We start from the raw sequence: 9503 nt of genomic DNA, 5'->3' as shown, positions 1-9503 counted from the left end.
GGGCAACGGTGCAAGGGTGCACGTGGTCGCTAGAGGAGACTTCACTTTATCGCTTCCAAGTGGTTTGGAAGTTGTTTTGAGAAATGTTTTGTATGCTCCTAGTTTGACTAGGAACATTATTTCTGTGCACCTTCTTAGACAATGTAACTTTGACTTTAAATTTGTAAAATCAGAAATGCATGTATCATCTAATGGTATCTTTTATTTTAAAGCTGTACCAAACAACGGTATTTATGAATTGGTTCATGACAATACCTCAAATAGCTCATTATATCAAACTTCCACTAAAAGACTCAAAAAGGATTTGAGTGATTCCTACATTTGGCATTGTCGTCTTGGACACATAAACAAGAATCGTGTAAATACTCTCCAAAAGAATGGTCTTTTGAAAACAAATGAGTTAGGTTCATTTGATGAGTGTGAATCTTGTATTCAAGGCAAGATGACCAAAGAACCTTTTAAAGGTACAAATGAAAGGGCTAAGGACTTGTTAGGTATCATACATACGGATGTATGCGGACCTCTCAAGCCCACTAGTAGGAATAGTGAAAGGTACTTCATTACCTTTACCGACGATTTTAGTCGATATGGGTATGTGTATCTAATGAAACACAAACATGAAGCATTTGAAATGTTCAAGGAATTTCAAAATGAAGTACAAAATCAGCTCGACCGAACAATCAAGGTACTCCGCTCCGATAGAGGAGGCGAATACCTAAGTGAAGCTTTTCAATGTCATCTTAGAGATTGTGGAATTATTTCACAGCTCACTCCTCCTGGAACTCCTCAACATAACGGAGTATCCGAGAGGAGGAATAGAACACTGTTGGACATGGTTCGATCAATGATGGCACGAAGCTCACTACCGCCATCATTTTGGGGATATGCGCTACTTACAGCGGCTCGTATTTTGAATATGGCCCCGACCAAAAAGGTGGATCGAATACCCTATGAAGTGTGGCATGGAAAGGTTCCATCCTTTTCATATTTAAGGGTATGGGGATGCATAGTTTATGTTAAACGTGACACCCCAAATAAGCTTGAAGCTCGATCCATCAGGTGTATCTTCATAGGATACCCAAAGGATGATATAGGATATATATTCTATGATCCTAGTGAACAAAAGGTGTTTGTTTCACGCAAAGGATACTTCTTAGAAACTAAGTTCCTTATGGAAGGACCTAGTGAAAAGAGAGTGGAACTTGAAGAGGTTCAAGAATCACTGGATGATACACAGTTGGTCGATACTAGTTTTCAACACGAGGATGTTGAAAGTGATCAAATGGTTGATCATACACACGTTGCTCGCAGATCTAGTAGGATTAGTCGACCTCCCAAGAAATATGGATTTCTCGTGGATGATTGCTACTTGGTCGATTCGGATGAACCGATCTCCTACAAAGATGCTATGTCACAACCTGATTGTGACAAGTGGCTTGAAGCCATGAGCGCCGAGATGCAATCCATGCACGATAACCAAGTTTGGGAATTGGTTGATCGTCCACTTAACTCCAAAATGGTTGGATGTAAGTGGGTCTTCAAGAAGAAGACCGATATGCATGGAAATTTAGATACTTACAAAGCACGACTTGTAGCAAAAGGTTTCACGCAAACTCAAGGGATTGATTATGATGAAACCTTTTCGCCGGTCGCGATGCTTAAGTCGATCAGGATATTATTTGCCATTGCAGCTCATTTTGATTATGAGATATGGCAAATGGATGTCAAGACCGCTTTTCTTAATGGATATCTTGAGGAATATGTCCATATGGTTCAACCTGAAGGTTTTGTCGATCCATCTAATCCTGATAAAGTATGTAAGTTAAGGAAATCAATCTACGGGTTGAAACAAGCATCACGGATGTGGAATCATAGTTTTAATGAAGAAATCAAAGCGTTTGGTTTCGTCCAAAACGGTGATGAGGCGTGTGTGTATAAATGGGCTAGTGGGAGTATAGTCATGTTCCTTATTTTGTATGTCGATGATATACTTTTATTTGGAAATGATATACCAAGTATGGAAAACGTTAAAGCGTGGTTAAGTAGTCGTTTCTCAATTAAGGATCTTGGAGAAGCGACATATATCTTGGGAATAAAGGTCTATAGGGATAGACAAAGGAAATTGATCGGACTCAATCAAAGTGCATACATTGATAAAATCCTGAAAAGGTTCAGGATGGAAAACTCTAAGAAAGGTTTGGTACCTATTCCTAGAGGAACCGTGTTAAGCTCATCCCAAAGTCCTAGCTCTAAGGAAGAGCAGGATAGGATGAAGCATGTTCCTTATGCTTCGGCAATAGGATCTATTATGTATGCAATGATGTGCACTAGACCGGACGTCTCGTATGCTTTAAGCATAACGAGTAGATACCAGCACAACCCAGGTGACAGTCATTGGATGGCTGTCAAGAATATATTAAAATACCTTAGAAGGACTAAGGATATGTTTTTAATATATGGGTCTGGTGAGGAGGAACTCGTCGTAAAGGGTTACGTGGATGCGAGTTTCCAAACTGACCGAGATGATTCTCGGTCACAGTCGGGATATGTCTTCATTTTGAATGGAGGCGCTGTCTCTTGGAAGAGTTCGAAGCAGGATGTTGTCGCGTTATCCACTACAGAATCTGAGTACATCGCCGCTTCAATGGCAGCCCAAGAGGCTGCATGGATGAAAAAGTTCATCATGGATCTAGGGATTATCTCTACCATTCAGGAGCCCCTAGAGATATTCTGTGACAATGAGGGTGCTATTGCACAGATCAAGGAGCCTCGTGCTCATCAGAAAACGAGGCACATTGAGCGCAGATTCAACTACATAAGGGATGAAGTTGAAAAGAGAAAGATATGTATTCATAAAGTTCATACCGATCAAAATATTGCGGACCCACTCACGAAGCTCCTCGATAGGCCAAAGCATGAGGGTCATGTTTGTGCATTAGGACTTCGGTATTCTAGTGAGTGGATTTAATCTGTATTTAGTGTTTGTATAAGAACGAATGTAATGGGTATCTCATGAAAATTAATTATGTTTTAATTATTCAATGAGTTATGTTCTATATTTGCATGTTTAATCCATGAATGACTTATGTTGTTCTAAACGTCCGTAGTCGATCATACTTGTGGGAACAAGTATGAAGTTAAGACTATTATGAACCCGGATTGGTTGATATTCATGTGATGAATATAGGGCATAGGTTTGCCACCAAGGTTCATAGATATTTGTGGGATACAAATATTGGACATGATCCGCTCTCAAGGATCACTGCATGGAGTTAGTGCAACTGATCATAAGTAATCCTTGAGTAAAGGCGAGTATCATTGTGTCCTTTGACCTGAGATGCATATCGGATCTGATTTTTCATCAAGTCTGATATCTTGACTCTATTCTTTGTTATTTCGGTAACACGATGACGTGTAAGAAAGAGCTCAGATATTATATGAGATGTCAACGAGGATGTATGCAGTCAAGATGGAATTTGTTCCTCTTATGTGTTGAGAGTTTAGATGTCTAAGGCCTGTTAAGTTAAATCATTGAGAGAATGATCACTCTGTGTCTCTTCGATTTGACAGGACATCTAGTAACAAAGGGATGTAATGATAAGACTTACCTATATCATATCAAGTATGGACTTGAAGGGGATGATGTTATCGAATGTCACTTAGTCAAACACACTAAGGGTGGTGACCTGTTGTTAGGCGGTATTCACCATTAGCATTAACTTCTTATGAGTCACGTGCAAGTGGGAGATTGTTGGAATACCGTATGCCCGAGACACATAATTAGGTTAATGTGGCTAGTAGTGTTTGATCCAAGTCGGGTCATACCCAATAACGAGTTAGACACACACCAATTATGTATTTGTTAAGATAAGATCTATGAGACAAATACAGAACACGATACATTCAGAAAATCGGGTTTCTGAATACTTACTTGAAAGTGTTAAATAAATTAATTGGTTAATTTATTTATTCAAATAATTATTATTGGAATGATTATTTAACTATGTGTTCTTTTATAAAATGGTTTATAAAAGATGGGGTGTTTATATATTTTATAAAGTATAAATAAATAAAAAAAATAAAAAATAAAAAAAAAATAAATAAATATATTTGGGGCCGGTTTTGGGTGGGCCCCACACCCCATGATTTTGGTCAATATGTTGTCATGGATTTGGTATGGTTTGAGTATGGGTTACTTGACCAAAAACACCTAACACCATGTTTGATTTGATTGAATGATGATATAAAGATCAAGATCATCAAAAACTTTCAAGTAACAAAAAACCACACAACTCTTTCTTTTCTTTCTTCTTGTTTTCGGCCAAGATAAAAGGAAGAGGCTCGGGTCTCGGTTTTTGGTGTTCAAGCTCCCTAACATAGCTCGGTGTGTGTTGGAGGCTCGGGGTATATTCCGTTTGAGGATTTTCCTTTGAAAGTCTAGCATCAACATCATCATCTTCTTCAACAACAACTACACTCTTAAAAGGTTAAGAATGTAAGTGTTTATAGTTTTGATAGTTTAGTTTTTCCGTATCATTTGATCCTTGCTTCGGGTTTCTAATAAATAGATTATTGGTAATCTTATGACATGAATAAACTAGGTTGTTCATGAACATATCTTATATAAACTTGTAATATATACATATATAAACACATGGATACATATGTTTAGTTTGTAAATATCACGCTTCCGCCTTAATTGTGACTAGTTAAATGGTTAACTTAGTATAAAATATTCATAGAAACCCAACAAATTTAACCGTTAATATATTTTGTTTATGCTTATGATTCATCGTGTATAACTTATTTCATTGTATAATTATTATATGTTATCTTTTATTGCAATATCTTTATTAATTGCAAAACCCATGTACAGTAGAAACTCGATAAATTAATACTCGATTATTTAATAAACTCTCTAAGATAATATTTTTTGCCAGTCCCGACTCGGGGATAGGGTGCTAAATTAATAATTCGCTAAAATTATAAGATAATACATTTTTGATAATTTCTTTAGACCCCATATAAAATATAAATTAATAATTCCTTATATATAGCATATTACATTAATGATTTATGAAGGTTTCTTGAAAAATGACTCAACTGTCTCTTGTTTTTTGTTAAAATCAATTTCCCCTTGAATCTCGTCTCTAATTTTCCTTAGCATGGTAAGAACTTCTGGTGTTGTTTTCTCATAGCTCAACAAGAAATTGTTCAATGTGATTGCCGCTTTAATAGCTTCGTTTCGCGAAGGGGGCTCCATTGTAGAACTTTCATCATCTTCTTCATCGATATCATCTTTATTAATTCCAATAACGCTTTCAATAATTTCTTCATCAGTCAACAACTGTGCAACTAAATTTTCTTCTGGGCGAGTCAGAACATTTTACTATAAATTAATAAAATATTAATTAATATATAAATTAATAATTATTAATTTATCAATTAATTAATAACTCTTTTAATTAATAAATGTTGGTGGTCCCAAGTGTATTATTTTATAGAGTTTCTACAGTAGTAGATCAAGCTAGTGTGCGTGTGTAGAAGAGGTTTCAAGAGACATCTCCCTTTTGCAAAATTATTTTACTTATGTCATAATTTACCACTTTCCATTTTGTTTCTAATAGTAACAAGAAGTGTATTATTTATTTTATTTTTCATAAGCTTTCATATATTCATCTATATATACACGGGAGTAGCCATCTTCAAATCCCGTGCAGAAATAGCTACGACGTACAACATGTATATTATTTTTGAGTAACGAAGTTCAAGGTTTCATCGAGCTTTTAACCAACACGTACGTATATCTTTCTCCATAATCACCAAAGAACAAAAATGGGAAGATCACCAAGTTGTGATAACATTACTGGACTCAAGAAAGGGCCCTGGACTCAAGAAGAGGATCTTAGACTCACCCAATACATTCAGATACATGGACCAGGAAATTGGCGAAACCTTCCCAAGAACGCTGGTGAGTGTGTTCGCTTCCGCAACCTTTCTTATTAATGTATGGTTGATTTGAGTTAGTTGATTTTCTTTGATTAATTAATGTTTGATTATACCTGACAGGGCTACAACGATGTGGGAAAAGTTGCTGTCTTCGATGGATAAACTACTTGAGGCCTGATATCAAGAGAGGAAGATTCTCATTTGAAGAAGAACTAACCATCATCCAACTACATAGTGTTCTCGGAAATAAGTAAGTTAATTAGGAGGCCAATGATTTGTGTCGATCTTCATTACTATGTTTATAGACCATGTCAAAGTCCTTAAAGGAGATCAACCTTGGTCACAAAATCTTGAAAAAATAAATTGATAAAGTGAAATAACTGCAATAAGGATTCACAAGTTTAAATTAAGTATCCGAAGAATAATTTATAAGCTAGCTATTAGTTCAATCACGCATAATTAATCAATTTATTTATCTCATCAATCTTGTTATTGACCTGATAGGTGGTCACTAATTGCTGCTCAGTTGCCCGGAAGAACCGACAATGAAATCAAGAACTACTGGAACACCCATATCCGAAAAGCGCTCCTGAAGAATGGAATTGACCCTGTCACTCATCATCCTCGCCTCGATCTCTTGGACCTTTCATCCTCATTCAATCTCTCAAACCTTTTGAGCATTCAAACCTTAGTGAATCCACAAGTTTTATGGCTTGCCACTCTATTAGCGTCCGCATCATCATCGTCATCATTAAATGAAGATAACAAAGACTTGTTTTTTAATAACAACGTATATCCTATGAATCAAAAACCTAGTGAGCAAATTGCAAATGCCACTTCCACTCCGCCACTTCTTTCTATAAACCAACAATGGAATCTAGCTCCCCACATGCAAGAAAACAATGGCCAATGCTTTTCAGATAGCTTGATCAACCTCAATGGACAAACAAGTCAAGAAAACATGATATCTCCTTACTTGACGGATAATTCTATTACCATTCCAGATTGCAAGCAGATTCCATCACAAGCGTTTGAAAACTCCAGCTTCCAGCCATCAACTAGTGAAAACATCAATTTCAACATAGAGTTTGATGATGTTATATAGATATCATTAATGCAGGCTAGACCTGTGAATGGAACATCTGGTTGTTCTTGTAGTTTTCTGGTATGTTATTTCCAGGAAATTTGTAATTTTATATTACATATTTTGTTAGATCATAAATGAATATATATATATATATATATATATATATATAATTAAGTAAATAAATGAAATCATGAACATGTTGATAGATTTAAGTAAAATTTCTAGCTAGATGGTATTAGTTGTGTAAAATAAAGACGTGAATTTAAAATGAAGGGTTTTAAATAATATCTATATATGAAGGGAGTGTTTTCTAAGAAGTCTAAGAAGAGATATGTGCCATTAGATCTAATTAAAGGTTGAGATTAAATGTAGTGAAGAAAGCATGGTGTGTTATAAGATGACATGTTTTTTAATTAAAGAAGAAAATTTGTGATTTAAGGCGTCGTGTGTTTTAACCTCCTTGCTTCCTACAATTTTTAGAATACGTTAACTTCGTATTTTAACCTTGCTAGACACACACACACATGGTGTGTTATAAGATGCCAGCATTTTGTCACTTGCTACCTTCTCATTGCTCCTAACCCTCTTTAACCCGTTTTAACATATTGGTGACCTGAAATCAATATCTCGTGGATGATAATCCAACTCGCATAAGATTATTTTTGTATCACATATATTATTCATATTATTCCTAAAAAAACTATGTACATCCCCACCGTCTCCCCTCGCTTATCCCTCCCTTCTCCGCTTTTAAAATCATTTGATCTATATTCAATCATCAAGAGAACCACAGTATGTTTTCAACAAGTATGTTTTATAGTATTTTGTTTAATTCGATTTGATTATATTTTTCATAATTCTATTTCTTTAATCGGAGTACTCATCGTTTTTTTTTTCTTGATATCGATTACGTTAATCACTTAAGGTTGCATAGAGGACGCCAATAGCGGACTTTCTTCTTTTATTTTAGGTAAAATCTTATATGTTCTTATTTTTGTTTACATTTGGATAACTAGATTTTGATTAAGGGTTTTTTTCACCCTAATTATTGGTTATTAGTATTAATCATCGATCAATTTAGAAACCCTTTATGATGTTTGTATTCATAATTCAACAAATGATATTTTCGTCCTGATCAATTTAGAAACCCTTTATGATGTTTCCTTTACAGTCAACATTGAATTTATGCTATTCATTTAGATATACAGAGCTTTATTATATATCCTTTTGAAGTAAATATATTTAGATGTATGGCAATCCTTATCTTTGACAGATAATAATATTCAACTTGAAGTTTAATGCCTCATAGGTACATTTATTTGGTTCCTGTGTTATTTGATTATTATCATCAAGTATGTAATTGTCATCATGTCGTGCTTTGTTTTAGATGATAGATCAATTGATTAGTCTAGTGGGACTTTTGGCTCCCAGCCTCCCAATGTTGTGTGATTCATACCATTCATTTTAGATATACAAAATTTGAGATGCTCCTCAATCCATCCGCATCTTATTTGGCAGTCACGCTCTTTAAAGACTGCAATTTATTTAATAAGTTTCTTAAATTTTCCATTTAATGTATTTTTTATAATTTTTTTTGCAGCTTTTGCCTATTGTTTTTTTAGAAGAAAATACCGAAACAGCATACCAAATGATCATCCAGTTACCTTGAAAGCATATCGTCTTCATCAGTGCGATGTCAAGATAATTAAGAACGAATATAATTACTTTTTCACAAGTGGTTAGTCTATAGTAGTAAAAGAGCATGGCTTGGGTGGGTTCTGTCTTTTTTAATCCTTAAAATGGTTGTTAAAACAACTATTAACATAAAAGTTTTTCGACCAAGTGGTCTTGAACATGTACTACCTAGTAATCAAAGATGTAATAGTGTATTTTGAAGATGAAGTTATATATTATTTCAGAGGATCTACTTGAAGAGAATTTATGATAAAGAATTTGCATGTGTCGTGACAAAACGTTTGGTGATTTATTATGTTCATTCGCAAAATTCTTAATTCTAATATTTCTTTTAAAAATCTAAATTTTATTATAGACTATTTTACAATGTATTAACACTTTATACTCACGTTTAAACTTCTAAGGGTCTTAAAATATCCGTATTGTCAAACCATAATCGAATACTAAAAGTCAATATTTGGGTTATGTAATTAAGAAATATTGATAAAATTTGTGATGGTACTAATTGTCTTATTGAAGCTAAGATTATTTTTGGAAGTAATATTGAATCGTGATCTATCCCAGGAGTAGGATATTGATACCTTCAATCAACAAAAAATCAATTAAATTTCATAGAAGACAGTTTTCGTTTGCAGTATGATTCACAATGACAATAAATAAAAGACAATGTCAATCACTATTAAGGGTTGGTTTCTTTATAAAGAACCAATTTCTCATATTTAAATCTATATTTTGCGTTATCAAAAGTTAGAAGTAGAGACGGACTCAATAT

General features: G+C 34.5%; 1 pseudogene; it reads left to right on the top strand.

The window, feature by feature from the left end:
- Positions 1 to 5768: 5768 nt before the first annotated feature.
- On the top strand, positions 5769 to 7054 carry LOC143588556 (transcription factor MYB41 pseudogene; annotated as a pseudogene).
- The last annotated feature ends 2449 nt before the right edge of the window (positions 7055 to 9503 follow it).

This window comes from Bidens hawaiensis, unplaced genomic scaffold (assembly GCF_021521415.1).
Source record: "Bidens hawaiensis isolate Kalapana, Puna unplaced genomic scaffold, B.hawaiensis_p1.1 tig00036438_1, whole genome shotgun sequence".
Taxonomy (NCBI): Eukaryota; Viridiplantae; Streptophyta; class Magnoliopsida; order Asterales; family Asteraceae; genus Bidens; species Bidens hawaiensis.
This window is presented reverse-complemented; position numbering and strand designations above follow the sequence as displayed.